Here is a 17178-nt window from a genome sequence, read left to right as displayed (position 1 = left end):
CACGGTGGGATGAAACCTGCAAGCTGTGCACACAGGTTCCCCTCTCACACTAAATATTTCATTGACAATAAACATTGAAGGGATTGATAGGTGGCTGAGCTAGTTGAGAGAGAAAAGGAGCAAAAAAAGGGAAGAGTACTGCCCAATCGTGAAGTGAGCACCCTCTTTTTCTTTTTTTAAATTTTACACATTGCTGACTGGCCTTGTGTGTAATGAGACTTGGTGCTTGTTGTACTAAAAAGGGGGCGGACATTACTGAGCTGAAAGTGAGGACGGAGCTCTTACCCCTCCACTGGCCCATTTAATTACTGCAATCAGATCAGAAATTACTGAAAACAACTTCAGTTACTACAAAGTCCCTTTTCATATATTAGGAAACACTGTGGCGCCCTTCTGGTCAGGTGTTTGCATATGAAGAGGAAGCAGGTTGTTAAAGCCCCTCTGAGGCCAAAGTTTCTTCTTCATCAGTCTATATAAGGAGTCAAATACGGAGTGGACCTATACAATATATTGAATGTGTGGAATACTACAATCCCAAAACACTGCTTGGATGCAATATTTGGTAACATACAAGATTTCACAGAAAAACAACCTAGGTTATCATTACTGAAATTCTCCTTGCAATTTTCAACAGTAGTATTGCAGCTAACTTTTTACTGCAAAATACTGGGAAAATAAATTATTTTCAATATTTGTCTTTGTCTCTAAGGTTGCCTCAAAACTTAGAAAGCGAATGATTGCTTTCTGCATTAAGTTTTAACAGGATATAAATTATTAAAGTGTCAAAACTAGAAACGTTTTGTCACAAAGAATAAATCTCTCTTGTTTTAGGCAGTTAAGGTAATCAAAATGATTGTTATAAACTGAATGCCAAAATAGATTTGCTCTTTACTTCCTGTAAAAGTCTTAAGTTTAGATTTATCAATATCACTGATTGATTTAAACAATTTGGGAAGCCCACGGCCATGGCTTTAACAGATTCTAAGTTAAAGCAGAGCAGTTGAGTTAACTGGAGACAGCTGTTCTGCACAAAATATAAGCTATTTAATGCCAAATTATGTGACTTGCATATTTAAACAGCCAAAAACCCTGAACCAAAGACCTTTGGCTTATTCAATTCAGTAAAGGGTTTGATTAAAGGGTAAAAGATAGTGTGCCATACTTTTGTTTTCACTAACCCTTCTAAAACGCACAGTTTCTTAGAGTGACATCATGGAAAAATTTAAATAAACTAAAATATCAAAAACATGTTTGTGAACCTTCACAAGTCTAGTAAATTGTTGGGTATTATTTCCAGATGCCTGAAAGTGCCACATTCATCTTTTCAAATAATTTTCTACTCAAGTATAAATAACACGGAAATATCCTGTCATCACACTGTTCAGGAAGAAATGATGCGATCCAGAGATGAAGTTTGGGTGTAAAATGTGACCATCAGTCTCTGGGGTTGGCTGAAACTGGTCTACAAACTGTTAGTAGTTAGTCTAATAATATCTACAATATTTGACCCTATTTAACCAGTCTAAAATTCCAAGTAAATATTTCTTTTAATACAGTGCATGTAAATATCTGGTTTAGTCTCACAGAGTTTTAGCGTCCTTACATTGAAATATGCAGTTTTCCTCAGTAGCTTTTTGTATAACAATAAAAAAAAAAATAATAGCATGACAAGATTCTTTTTGTTGTGTTAATGAAAATAACTGTTTTTTTTCTGGTGGGTTTGATAATTAGACTCCTTACAGCTAGTTAACAGCAAGAGACAAAACCACTGTCAGACTATAATAGTATTTTTTCGATTTATTTTTAAACTGTACTAAAACTTTGTTACACTGAAAGCAATGTTCATCACATTGGACACATGAAACATCATCCCTATAGCTGTTTGTATGCACATTTACTTTAAATTTATGTGCCTTTCTGCAGGATTTGAAAAAAAGACACCAGTCATTGCTGGCAAAAAAAAAAAGGATTTTTTTAAAAAGAGGAAAAATGAGCGTTTTTCTAAACAGCGTCTCATCTTTTTCCAACTGCAGCAATCAGTCACCATACATGCAGTGCCATCTGGGACTACCTACCATCCTGCCTTGATGGATTGCAGAGGTGTTCATACTGGAGACACTCACCCACATTTTTACAGTTCCTCCTGCTTGTTCAGCAGGAACAAATACTTATTTATTTGCAAGATCGATGTCACTTAAGCGCAGTACAACTACAATTAAGGTTAATCCTGCCCCTCACCCCCCCCAAAATAGGTAGTTTTTCTTGGTGGATAAATTCAGTCTTACAGTGGAGAGTTTTAGAAGGGGCAGGGATATGTTAAAACTCACATTTGTAAAATTGTAATCAAATGGGCCTATAAAGTATAAAAATTGCTTAGTTATGGGACTTAAATAAAATGAATAGTTATTGCAAAGTTTATAATTAATCACATTTTAATCACATATCAACAAAATTGGCAACATTGCAATTCAGAAACCTTTTTAGCTGCTACATTTGTGAATAAATACATGAATGACATCAACAAGATATTTAATCAAGATGTTTTAATCTGTTGTTTAGGTTAATCACCATCAGATTGGTGCAAAGGGCTATTTTACCTATGCAGCTTTCACGCGTTTCAGGAACCCTGCACTCATAACTTCTTAAAAAAAAGAAAAAGAAGAAATAATCTTTTTAGAAATGTGGACTGTGCTTGCTGCCAATTAGATGGTATTTTAGGTTTGAATAACTTTTGTAATGGACCAACTCCTTCTAGCACATAATTGTCTCTTCCAGCAAGTCCACCAGATTGTTTATTGAAGCAAAAGTGCAACCTTTTGCTTCAGGGTTTAACCAAGCAAAAGGTTAAACCAAGAGAATTTGATTGTTATTTGCGGATGTCACTTGTGCGCAAGACTTGTGGGCGTAACAAACGACAATACAAAATGTTCTGGATCAAGCTTTTAGTATGTTAAAAATATATGTATATTAAAAATGCAATTAATGGGCGTGCTGTGGTGGCGTAGGGGATCGAACGACCCATGTTTGGAGGTCTTGAGTCCCAGACGCGGCTGTCGCAGGTTCGACTCCCGGACCCGCCGATGTTTGCCACATGTTTTCCCCCTTTCCTGTCAGCCTACTTTCATATAAGGGACACTAGAGCCCACAAAAGACCATCATCTTTTCCGAACACAAATCATAAGCTATATAATGCCAAATTACGTGACTTGCACATATGAACAGCCGAAAACCCTGAACCAAAAGCCTTTGGCTTATTCAAAATATTTTTTAAAACACTGCAGTAAAAGTTCTGATTAAAGGGGAAAAGATAGTGTGCCACACTTTTGTATTCATTAACCCCTTTGACTCAAGCACAGCTAAATAAAATCCAGTGCAACTAGCTGCCCTCAGGAGGTCACCTTATCTCTAGAGTGCAGTTATGTTCAATCTAAGTCACAATAGAAATTCAGCTATTCTTTAAAGGCCTTGGAGGTCTGTCAGATATTAGTAAAAAACAAAACTACTTTGTAGAGTTCACACTGGACAAGTCAGGGTTAGGGCTGATAAGCATTTCGAAGGAGGATTGGGTTCTGAAACAAAATCCCAAGTGTTGAACATCTCACAAATTTCTCAGACTAGATTTAGTATGGCACAACTGTAAATCTACCAAGCCACGGTCATCCACCTAAGCAGACAGTCGGGGAAAGGAGAACATTAATCAGAGAGGCAGCCAAGGAACTGCAAAGATCCACAGCGCAGGTGGGAGAATCTGTCAACACGGTGACTATTAGTTGTGCTCGCCACCAATTTGGCCTTTAAGGAACAGATGCAAGAAGAAAGACATTCTTGAAAGAAGGCAAGAAGAAATCATGTTAGTGCTCCATCTCAAGCCATGTAAAGAACTGAGCAAACATGGAAGGTGTGATTTGGTCAGATGAGACCAAGTTTAAATGTTTTAGGTTTACAAAGTGGGGTGAAAAATTTCAAAATATGAAACATGATACAGTGGGGATGTTGCTTTTTTAAGTGGGGATAACAAAGCCTTTCATATTTTATAGGAATATGCATAAAGTGTGACTCAGAAAGAAAACCCTATAAAAACAATTAAAGATTTGACACTAGAAAATACATTTTAAAAAACGAGTTAATGTTTTAGGATTCTGCCCATCGTATCTGACTACGATTGATCTATTTCCTAAGGAAAAATGGGCAGTAATTTCACTTTCTATATCCACAAAACTGTGAGCGACATACCCCGAAGACTTGCAGCTGTAATTGCAACAAAACACGTGGGAGTGGGAGGATAAGAATTTTAAAATGTGCTTTTCCAGCAACATCCACTCAAAACTGGGTTTCAAAAATGTTTACATGTTAATCTTAAACCTTTTAACCTGTAAAAATGTCTTCTATCAACAAATACTATTCATCATTCAATGTCTTCTATCATGTTAAATGTTAGCTAGCTGTGACAGCAAATCAAATATGCACTTAAATTTTTATTGAACCACTGGAATGTAGACATACCTACACTTATACTCAGTGCATTTGCTATTCACTGCTCCCTAATGGCACACTGTGCGGACTGTACAGCTCTTAAAAGAGTGGGACTCTTTAAGCTTGAACTTGGTAAAAGCAAACACATTAAGTGAATAAATTTAATACTGCATGATATATTGAGGAGCAACGATGCCATTAATATTTTATTTATCGCTGCAGCACAAATAAACACATATAACCAAGGGAAATGTAACATTACTTTAGTTATTCATAACCTCAAACTGAAAAAGGGAATCAAAAGGCTCTTAATAAAAAGCTATAGCTCATTTTCATCAGATTAACTACACAGACATGTTTTGAAATAAGGGAAGGTGAAGGTAGATGTTTCATAGTTCGATGTGTACACAACATGTGCACCATCTATCTTCATCAACAGAACTAATACAAGGTTAGGTTTGAATGGATATCACAGAGTATACAAACAATATCTCTGTGCTTTTCAACCGTTTGTGTTTGGGTGTGCGTCAGTACACTTGGACAGTTTTGACAAATGTGTGTCCGCTGGTGTGTGTGTTTGTGTGTGCCTAGTGAGAAGGCGTGTGTATGTGTGTGGCAAACACACCTGACGGATGAAAAAGGCCCAGGGCCCTCTGGGGACCAATTTCCCCAGTCTGTTCCGAAGGCCTGTTCATTACAACGAACAGGAGGAAACAATACTCCACAGCTCGCCAACTTCATTTGCTGCCATTTTCTCTCATTTTGCCTTTCACTCGCTCTCCCTCGACACTGCCCCGAAGACCCGGCGCACCGCAGCGATTTCCCCACAGTGTACCTCAACTTGCGCCTGTGAAGCTGAGATTGGTTGCACCAGGTCCGTCTGGGTTTTGGAGCCATTGCCCTCTGCCTAGAATGTTTTCTGATTCCCTCACTTTTTCATCTGTCATCTTTCTGAGAGGGAGAATACACCAAACATTGTGGTATTAGCTTTCATTTGTTGGTGTTGCACACAAGCATTTGTGTTGACATTGTGGAGGAGGTACAAGAAGAATATTTATGAGATGTTGGAATGACAATATTCATTGCCAACCACCAGTATTTTCCTTACCAAAGTCTTATTTCTATGGTTCAAGAAATTATGAGATTTAGCCTCATATCAAGAGTTCCAGGTTTTTAGAGCATCCTTTTTCTGTGTAATGTGTTTGATTACACATACTGACGTTACACATTTATTGAATGTGTGTTATAGGAATATACATATCTAGTTTTTCTGATCTGTCGTGAAAAAAACAGAAAAAAATGCACTAGTAAGTACAATGCTGCACAGATATGGATGGTACTGAGCCACGTAGGGACAATAGGCAACAGTAGCTTGTCTTCTACTCATTGAAAAGAATGAAAACAAAGCACAAAAGTACAATAAATATAGTTGGGACAGAACTATTCCAGGACGAACTTCCTCATTGCCAATCTCCTTCAATGAAGCAGCCAGATAATTAAAAATCAAAACAAAGAATACATTTTACAGAGCGACAGAGAGGGACAGACCCATGGACTTGGCTACACTGAGATTTTTCACTATTTTCAATTTTAATAAAAATAAAATGCATGAGATCAGTCATAAAACAATATTTAATTTATTTTAACTTCACTTCAAAAATCCCCTTATGTATCTTGCACTAATACTGTTGAACAGTATGGATTTGACAGAAGGACAATTTAAAGTTTTGAAAACAATTAAAGTCAAAACTAAAATCAGTTTTGGGCTTTATGTATAGCCATAAACCTCACTGAATGTCACTATTTTTCTAAGCTTTTTCCTTTTTATTTTAGTCAGGGCTATCAGAATAAATAGGCCAGAACAAAAAACGCATGCCACACAATACACTTTTTTTTTATTTTATATTTATCATTCAAAAAATCATTATTTTAATTTGATTATTATAAACTACTTTGTTTATCAGATGATGTAATTCAAACGTAATAAAATTGTAGTTATCACATTTAAATGTGAAAACCTTGCTTTATTTAACAAACATTCCTACTAGAACATGTGTCCTTGTTCATGCATTTTTCAACCTTAGAAATTATGCCTAATAAATCTTGAAACTACATTTTTTGCTAAAAATTAGATCCTTTGCAGGAAGATGGATAGAGAGGTTTATTTCCAAAAAGAAACTATGCCTAAATTAGACAGCTGATCTACACCAAGAGAAGCAGATCATGCCCAAGGTAGGCAGGACTTCATGGATCGATACAGAAATTCAACCTCCCTCCAACAAATGTTTTGCAGTGTGAAACTGCAGAAATTCAAACAAAACATAACCATCAGAAGGGAACTGTTCATTTGAATTTATCAGTTTTACAAGCAGCCCAAAGATAAATGTGCTCATTGCAGAATAGTGAATAAATCAGCTCTGTAATGTTCCTGCAGCAGGAAAGACAAAAATTTCTAAGAAGTATTGAATTCCACACGGACTTGGAGTGACACGGTTTGTTGTTTGTTTTTTTTTAGGAGTCAGATGCTGCCTCTTGAAATGAAGAACGTTCACAACAAAGTGAGGCATTTCTCTATGGAGGGAAACATTTCCTTGAACTATTTGCTTTCAAGGGTGAATATGAATGATGTTTGGGAATTATATACGGCACTAGAAACAAACATGTTTGAAATTGAAATGCTGAATAAGGAACCAACCACCCTCCCCTAGCACCAGGAAGCTAAATTTCTAGTTTTTCAAAAGTTAAAACTGCAAGAGTTGTCTTTACTGGTCACAGCAATAATCCAAATAAAAAAATAATGATTTCTCGTAGCTGTTGCTCTAAATCGACAACAAGATGGCATTTAAATGCAATTACGGAAAAAGAGAAGCATTTACTGAACAGAAAGATTATCTATAAACTTAGTGGATTGGACTGATTATGAAATGCAGCAGCCAGACGGTGAAAGTTGAATACACTTGATTAACTGATGATCAGCAAGTGTGCCCATCTGTATAAAAGGAATTTGTCATGCATATGTTAAACATCATGTCAAAGTAGAAAAAAATCTGCAATGATGTTAGAGAAGCAATTCTTACAGGTTAGAATGTCCTTTTCAAACCATTTGGCATCTGAATTAATTCCATGTCGCAAAGTATCAAGAAGCACAACAACATTGTTATAAAACTGAAAACGATGACGCAAAAGTTTCACTATCACTCTAAGCCATCACAAGTTGCGAATATAAAGGTCAGTGTGTATGTATGAGGAAACATAACGTGTAGTGAGAAAGTATTTTCCCTCTTGAGCAGTTCTTTAGTTTTTGTCATTTATCACACATCTAATTTTAAACAATCATCATCAAACAACGGTAACCTCAAGTAATTTATTTTATTAAAAGGAAAAAAAGTTAGCAAATTCAACCTGAGCCTCTTTTAATACCCGGTTGTGCCCACTAGCCGCCATCAAGCATTTCTAGTAACTGTTCTCTAATGAAACTTTTGTCTCCAAATAAAACAAAATTAATCAACACAGTCAGTCAAATTCTACAGGCCTCAATTAGCATATTCAATGTTGAAATATATGAATGAGAATTAGAAAAGTAGAAAGATTAAACAAATATTGCTATTTGGATTATTTCCAAAAGAAAAGCTCACCTCTGTAATAAGAATATGGCAGCAAACATCTGAAATAATGTCGTTTGGACAGATAAGACCAACGTAAAGGTGTTTGTCTTATTGCACAATTCTATAATAGTTAAACTTAAACCAAAAACAGCACAACACGTCATGCCAATTGTCAAGCATGGGTGTGATTTGGGATTATTTTGGAACTGCAGGACCTGAATATCTTGCAGTCTTTGACTCAACAGGGAACCTTTCTATGTCCTATTCTACTCTAAAGAAAAATGGAAAGTTATCTGTCCAAAAGCGAAAGTTTGGTCAAAACTTGGTCAACAACAAGACACTGAACACAAAGCAGCCGCAAATCTCAAGCAAAGTGGCTGAAAAGGGACTATATTATCAATGTGGTGGAATGGCCCAGTCAAATTTTATTCCTCAACCCAACTGAACCCCTGTGGTGGAAACTTGAGAGTGCAGTGAATCGATAAATATCTGGAAACTTCCATGAAATGAGCCGAAATTCCTCCAGAATGGTTTAACAAACTATAGAATTATGGGGTGTACTTAGATCTTGCAATGACTATAATCCAGTGTATATCTGCTGCTATAGTATTAACAGCAGTTAAGGCAGTCATTTATGATGACAGTTGGACGTTTATGTTTTTGTCGGTTATGGTTAAATCTCTGCTACCTTGTGCTGGTTCTAATACTCCACAAGATCTTCCCAGCTTCTGAGTGGAAACAGAACAGAGATGAAACTTATTCCCACCATCCTGCCAAATTATTGTCATGGTGTTGAATGGCAGGCACGGGGAGCTAATACACATCGGGCGAATTAGTATGCCCCTGAAGCACTCGGTGCACTTTGTCAGGAGAAGATGTAAGGAGGGATAAGTATTGCAGTTTCCCACCTGACCTGCAGGATCAGCTTTTCCCTGCACAGCAACACAGTGCCCCCTCTGGGTCGGTAATGGAGCATTTTTCAAGGTGATTTATCTGGATTGTAATGATCTGGGAGCATCAAAGCATCTTGGTTCTTTAATGAAAAGCACATTTTATAGCAAGGTGGGTGTCTCTACTTATTCTGTATGCACAATGTCTACCAAGGCTACAGTGAGAGAAAAATGGAAAAATTACTAGTAATAAAGTCAGTTAGGTAATTAAGAACATTGCGTATCTTAACTTTACCCTTGGATTTTTGGCTTTCATTTACGGTATTAAGTTCTACACCACCTGTCTGTTGGCTCTGGAACTCTAGAAGAACTAATAATTCTTGATCCTCACCTGAAGCAAATAAATCATACTTATGTGTTGTACTCCTACAAGCATTCCTGCAACCTCTCTAGCAAATAATGCATGTATAGAAGCAAAAACCAAACAGATATTGAAGTTGTAGACATGTGTGTTTTAAGTGGTATTGAATGCATTCATAAAGAGCAGAGCACTTCAAACATTTTTCGTCTTTGCTAACAAGCATAGCATGCAAATCAAAGGTCATGAATATTATAAATGTAAGCAAGAAATAAAAGAGTTGTACATATTCTCTGGCCTTGCAAATGTGTGTATACATTCCTCAACACAACTTGTTGCAACTATGAAATCTGTATTGAAATTTTATGACTGAAGGTTATTGCTTAGTTACAAGTGAAAAAAAATTTTTTTTGTTGCTTTCTTACATAAATGCAGCAAGGTTTTGTGCTATCAAGACAATTTTAGGTAGAATGGCTTTGAAAAAGCATCATTAATCTTTCAATTTTTAGTGCAGGAGGGTCCAAAATCAGTCTTTACAGGCTGGTGTCCAGTATGTTTTAGTTATCTTCCTGGTTCAACACACCTGAATCAAATGATGATTAGCAAGCCTCTACAGAACAGTGATGTACTGCAGTAACTACCATCAGGGAGAGAACTAAAACATGTAGAATAGCAACCCCTGAGGACTGACTGTTTTAGTGCGTCTGGTATGTTAAAAAAAATAAATTGGTACATTGTCACCTTTTATACTCTTAAAAGTGCAAAGAGTGAGCAAAATTAAAAGTGGGACTTATTGTAAAGACCTGAATATTCATTACTTTTCTACTGCTATGCAAAGATCATTATTAATAAGCCCAGTTAATGTGTGCTAAAGAGCAGACGATAACTAAATATCATTTTCATTTTATTATTTTGGATGAGAAGGTTAAAAAACTTTAGTTCTTTCTCATTCGTTACAAAAAGGAAACAATTATGATTAAGATTAAAAGGTACATTCCCTTTTCAACAACCGTAACGCGCACACGCGCAAACAAACACAGAGCTGCGCTTGAGGGTAATTTTTTGTCTTTGATAAAGTTTATACTGAACAACCAATTTGACAGATTCTAAAGCATTTCTGTTTCGGTAGATGAAGGCAGTTAGACGGGGAACTTGCAAATTCAAGGATCTCAATTTTATATTTGTATGATTGAGCCAGAAAATGAGTCGGATGAGCCATGATTAATAAAAACAAGACTGAAACAAGTAGTGATGAAGGTAATATAGTTTTCAGAACAGTTAGAAATATATTTATATACTTGTTTAAATGCTGAATATCATGCATGCTAGCTGCTTGTAAATACGGCTGTTATCTGAATTATATTACATTCCAGTAGAGAAATGATATAAATCCACTGTACCGCGCAATAATCACAGAGCAGCAGACTTAATTTCCTGTCTTGTGTAAAACTGAATCAGGTGCAACAACTGAATGTTCATACAATTTAGTCGCTGCAGTGCTCTTTATGTTGGAATTAACATTGTACCTTGGATTATGCTCCATGTGCAGCCATGGTTGAGCTTCCTTATTCTTCACCGTCACGGTGGATACAGTGGCAGTTTTGTAGGTCCCAGCAGGATATGAAGGTGGCTCTTGAAAATCAGATTTGGTTCGATCCTCTTCATGAACAGCTCCCGTGCTGAATTATCTAGTGGGTTTCAACATATAGTGAAGAATTTATTTTTCCTGTAACCATGCAGAGTACAAGTCCACTCAAAGAACAAATGTGAATAAAAATGAAGAACAACGCAATGTTTTACTACTTTGGCTGCAGAAGATAAATTCAACCATACTATGTTCTCTAACCTACTGTGATGTCCACAAGTCCATTAGCAAATTGATGGAAAGTGTGGTAGATTGATTTGGCAGCACATATAGTAATTTAGTATATTAGTGCAATGTGAGCTTTAAGCCCAATATTTTAACAAGGGAAAAAACAAACACGAAGCAGAAGTTAGGAGCACCACTATTCAAGTTCTTGTACAGGTTGAGACTGCAACTAATAGTGTAAAGTTATACTCAAAGAAACAAAAGTATTACAAGGAAAATATTTTTTTAATTGCACTTTATAATGTTCCACAATCATTAAGGGACTTTTCAAAAATGTATTCACTTAATGTCAATTCTAATTTGTTCTTTCAGTTTCTACTGAACCAGAGTCTTGGAAAATGAGATTTCTAATTTGAATTTACATTGTTATAAGGAAAATATCTTGATATTTCTGTTCCATATGTCCCAGGTCTATTTTGTCTAAGTTTAGAGAGAGAGAGCCAAGTAATCCTTCAGCAATTGGAAAGTTGCAAGTTCAATTTCAGCTTCTCTCATCAACATGTTGATGTGCCCTTAAGCAAAGTACCTATTCTGCTAACTGGGTGGAAAAATCTCATTATTACTACAATAGTGCTGATTTACCATTTACCATTTAATAACCTACTAAAGGCCTGTACACAGCTTAAACCACAATTCTCTTGTCAGGGAGGAACTCCCAACTCTTCTACATCATGTACCTTGTTTGTCCTGACCTTGCCCTTCAAATTGAGACACATTGTTCTTTTAAGGTTATGGAATAAGAAGTGTTCCTCAGATATACATATATAAAACATTGGAATTCCTTTCATGAGGCACATTGTCCCTGGTTAAAATAACAACCCACATTTCTGCATTAAAAAGGTTTTGTATTCCCCCCTTGCATTTCAAAAAAGATAACTACCATCTTAAGTTGCTATGGGTCTAGTTTTGGTATTTAAAAAATAATAAAAAAAAAAAAACACTATAATTGCTAATAGAGCAATTTAATATTTTCAGTCTAGCTGCATAAAATGTGTTCTGAAATTTTAATTTCACGCTTTTTAAAACGGTAATACAGCATAAAATGAACCATTAGTGGTAACCATGTTTTTGTTCCAATGTTTCCTAAAAACTAGGTTCAGCTTGTTTTTTTCCTGTATTGTGTCTGACATCTGTCTGTTTCACGATTTCTTGGCTCATCTCACTCATTCATTCCCAGCTGAAGCAGTCCAAGTTCTACATATGTATGCCAGCCCAAGGCCCCTGTTTGTGATGTGCGCTGTAGAATGTGTGCGTCATTTGTAGATCTGTCCTACCTGGCATAGTGCATACCGTCCCTTAGGACACCCTCGTGTGTGTGCGCGTGTGTGTTTGAATCCTTCCAGCTGTCTCCTCTGATCTATTCGTTCTGATGACTGAACATCGGCGATTCCCACTGGGCTGCTACCTTTAGGCAGCCACCCAAACAAAGATGCACATTTCAAACAACAATGTTTAGGACTGAAGCCAAATCAGACTGTTAGAAGTGGGAGCCAGCTTATTTGATGCAGAGCAAGACTGCTTACGTATGTGAAATCAATTCAATTCCAAGACATTGATAGAGATAGGAGAAAAATCAGCAGATATTAGAGTTTGCTTCTAAATAGTTTTAGGTGGTATTATAAGCATTTTTTGCAGCTTAGTGCTATATACACATACATTTTTTGGGATAGGGAATTTAAAATGTAAAACAAAATTAAGTTATATCCTAGCATTTAACCAATGGCATTAGATTATATTGTCAAATACTTGTTTTAATCTATAGGTTGGTCTCAATAATTTGGAAAATTCCTTACGATGAGGCTAGTTAGCAACATTAATTATAACCTTTTGATAATCTTTAAAGATGAAACAAACTTTAATGTAATATAATCTTAAATGTCATGTACTTATTAGTTGAAAGCAGAAAATCATAACAAAATGACCTAAAACTTTCAGTCTATGTGCAATTAATCTATAATATGTTTCACTAAGTGAACTGAAAATAATGCTGAAAAGTTAATGCATTAGTCATTTATTAAGATCTCTTTCATCACTGTGGAGGAATTTTGGGACACTCTGAGCAGAATTGTTTTAAATTAGCCACTTTGGAAGATTTTTGAGCAGCAATGGACCAGTTTAGGTCATACCACAACACCTCAGTCCAATTTCAGTCTGGACTTTTAATAGGCCACTCCAAAACCTTTCAGAGGTACAGTTGTTGGTACGCTTCTAATCATTGTCCCACCACTTAAACCAAGTGTGCCTGACTGCAAGATTATACATATATATTTCATCAATTATGGCAAGTTGTTCAGGTCCTGATGTAGCAGCACTACATTACAATGTGAAAAGTCTCTATACTGATATTGGCAATTTATAAATGCATGACAGTTGACTTACATGGCAAGCGATTTGGCCCGTTTCTGCTTGTATTGGCCTCCAGTGCTTCTGTTTGTAATTAAATGTTCATCTGATACCTCTGGGGCAATCATGCACTTAATGACCATTCAACCTAGTGCTGCTCTGCTTAGCAAGACGACACATGCAAGATGCACTTTTATTATCTGAAAGGAAGCAAATCTATGAAATAAAATGTAATTTATGAGGAAATAATCCCTTTACACATGAGAAAAGCCTAATTTCATTAGGACGAATTCTTTACACTTTTAAGCAGAATAAAGTTTATACTGTAGGAAACATGTGACTTGTTTCTCTTAAGGAAGTCAACTTCTCTATTCCATCCCAATGCCTTTTCCTACAGCTGTGCAGGTGCGAGGGCGACAAGATGCCATTTTGGCTTCAGTCACACGCAGACACCCGCACCCTGGCACATACACAGATGTGAGAACTCGCAGCTTCCCCGACCATTTAGATTCCTCTTGTAAAGGAAGTGTTGACAGAGAGCTACAAGTGTGGAATTGGCAGCGAGTTAATTAACGGCAACGTTTTCAGCTCCCCGAAGGAAAACAACACCTGTAGGGGAGGGGAAGGGTGTGTGTGAAATCGACCTAACAAGTACAAAACGGGAGAAATCTCACCCATATTGAATATGCATTGGAGTACCACGCGGTGCAAATAACACAGAGTGTGAGCTAATTCTCACTATGCATGACTTCCTGCTTAAAAAAAAAGGCACATCATTTTTAAACCCATTTACACTTCCTGAAGTTGATTCTAATGAATTGGAACCAGAAACCCTTTGAATCAAATATATATATATATATATATAGTATTTAATTCTTTGAAATACCACAAATTTGTTTATTCTAGACCTCAATGAAAAAAGTGTCAGAGGTTAGGGTCAAATTTTGACCAACTTTGAGTATTGATCAGCCAAAAACATCCTAGTAATAAATATCACTTTCCAGACTTTGTGATATTTCCTTATGTAATGACATAAGAAAATGTAATGACATTTCCTTAAGTCATTGCATAAGGAAATGTAATGACAACTACATTTCCTTATAATGTACACTGAGAACAATGTAGACAATAAGTTGAAATAATAAATTTTTAAAGCTTCGAGAAGCCTAATGTGCAGCGGTACGGTTGTTGCAAAACATAAAAAGGCATTAGTGAGAAATGTTGAACGGGAAAAATTCCTGGCATTTAAAACAGTAACAAAAGGAGGTTGTAGTATGAATACCTGGAGCTGCTTTACTGAAAGCCTTTCTGAAAATAATAGAATGAGGAAATGTCATAAGGGGAAAAAAAAATCTGGAAGGAGAATATTTTACCTTCACTTTGTTTCCTTAAACTTCTGAATAAAACTCAATAGCAAGTGAAAGTTTTCGAAAGGCTATGTTGGAGTCTATTGGTTGAAATGATCTGGCATGATTGTTCCTGCTTGCAAGTTGTCAAGGATGGTCAAATTGCTAGAGATCTGTAAAGAATTTCTCCAGTTACATTAGAGACTAATTTAGATGCTTGATAGCGGTTGTCTCCGCCTGGGGTGATGCAACTAGTTCTCAGATTTTCAGAGGCAGACACTTTTTCCACATTGGATCATGATAAATGAAATGATTTTAAAAATTAGCTTTTTTCTATTTATTCAGGTCAGCCTCGTATTATATTAAAATTTGATGAGCTGAACCATTTAAGTGTGACAAAAACAACTGAAGAGATCTGTAAGGAAGCCAATCTGTTTTTACAGCACAGTGAATAAACGGCTTGCTACTGATTACATTAAAATTAATGACACATTCAGGGAATACTCCTCAAAATCCTCCACTGATAATTCAGCAATTAATATTTTCTAAAGTTGAATTACCAAGAACTCTCTGAAACTCAGAAAGTTGCTTAATATACCAATTTAGAAAAAAAAAAAAGAGAGAGAGATTACAAATGAATGAGTTTTATACAGTCAAAGGGGTAACTTGAAAACTTAGTCGTGGTACTGGTCTATTAACTGCACATAATTCATTCAGGTTGGATATTTTTATCTTTTTAAACTGTAGTCTGATTTGACTTTCAATTGAAGTGATCCAAAATATAAGTTTTCAATCCTGATCTTTAGGGCCTACTTTCACTGCCATATGTTTGAAAATTGTCTTTGCTCGCAGCACGCCACATCCAAATGATTGCATTAATCCCCCAGAATACCATCAGGTTCTTCAAAAGCCTTTAATCACCCATTCAGTTTTGTGGCAGCAGGGAAGCACTTGAACATGTGTGACAGTGGATTTTAAGGGCCAGAACTTAACATTAAACAGTTTACTTTTGGTCTTGCTTAGAACACTATGTCAACACTGTAAGATTTACTTTTAGGGAGTAGCAGATTGCAGCCAAAATAAATTATTTTAGTTTCTATTCTATTCAAAAATTAGTTTGGAACTAGTAAAAACATCTAGAACGTTTTTTCAAATATATGGAAATGACAATATTTCAACAACAAAAAAATAAATCAATTGAGAATCTTGGATAGTTTCTTGTGAACTCAAAAATAATGTTTTCTAGGTATAAAATGAGCAGCCAAATGGTACAATGTTAGTTTAAAACAGTAGTCTCAATCTGCAGTCTTCAAGAACCAGTGTCCTCCTCCCTTTTAGATGTGTCCCTCGTCCTACACAGTTGAATTAAAGGCAAAACTACCTCAATAGCCTGCCGTCAAGGTCTACGGAGGTACGCTAATTAGCTCATATTGGAGTCAGGTGTGCAAAAGCAGAGACACCTAAAAATTGCAGGACACTGGTCCTTGGGGACTCGAGTTTGAAACCACTGGTTTAGTAGGTTTCAAAAAGTGCTTTTTTTCTTTAGCTTAACTCAGACAAGAACCCACATATAAGCTAAATAATAGATTACTGTTGCAAAAACATTGCAAAAACTCTGCAACATCAATGCAAGTCACTACCAAATAAGCTATCTCTTCCACGCGCATGCATATAGAGGTGAAAAATTTGTGTTAAAAACGTACCTTGACATATTTAGCCACGAAAACCGTGCCGAATCATTGTTTGTTCACTTCTCAGTCCACGGAGTTCTCAGTTTACTTGCCTTTGGTCCAAGTTCACCGCATCTTCCCTCTCTCTCTGTCATCTGAGGGCTTCTTCTCTTGGGGTTTATTGGCAGTTGGCAAAAAAAAAAAAAACACACCTTTGGGTGCGCGTTACCGCCACCAACTGGAATGGAGTGTGAACTGAAAAAAACTCCCATCCTTCCAAATTATCAAGCCGATCTGAGATAATTTATTAAAGCTTAAGAATGAGAACAAGCAGCTATTAGACGTCTCTGTAATATATCAGAGGAATTCAGTCTTATTTTAATTTTAGAAAGACTATTAATCTGCTCAACTCTTTCATTTCCATTTTTCTGACAGCATAGCAAAATATGTTCTATGCAGTTTCATCTTCTCCACAATCTTATTAACCTCTATTATGTTCTCTACAGTGAATAAAGTGCTATTTAATTCAAAAAACATGACTACCTCTTACCTTCAACTCCTTTCAGCACTCATCTCTCTTTTTCTAAGTCCTACCAACCTTTTTTTATTCTTCCCTTTGTTTT

General features: G+C 36.2%; 1 long non-coding RNA gene across 1 annotated transcript in view; it reads right to left on the bottom strand.

Moving 5' to 3' along the window:
* The window catches only part of LOC122826345, a 70770-nt gene extending 54073 nt beyond the window's left edge, over positions 1-16697 (bottom strand). The window contains exons 1-2 of the long non-coding RNA XR_006369769.1: positions 16589-16697; positions 10853-11014 (exon numbers count right to left, since the gene is read on the bottom strand). This is a non-coding gene — a long non-coding RNA (uncharacterized LOC122826345). The remainder of the gene's footprint in view (positions 1-10852; positions 11015-16588) is intronic.
* Between the last annotated feature and the right edge of the window lie 481 nt (positions 16698-17178).

This window comes from Gambusia affinis, linkage group LG23 (assembly GCF_019740435.1).
Source record: "Gambusia affinis linkage group LG23, SWU_Gaff_1.0, whole genome shotgun sequence".
Taxonomy (NCBI): Eukaryota; Metazoa; Chordata; class Actinopteri; order Cyprinodontiformes; family Poeciliidae; genus Gambusia; species Gambusia affinis.
Note: the sequence above shows the minus strand (reverse complement) of the source record. Positions and strands in the feature narration are given on the sequence as shown.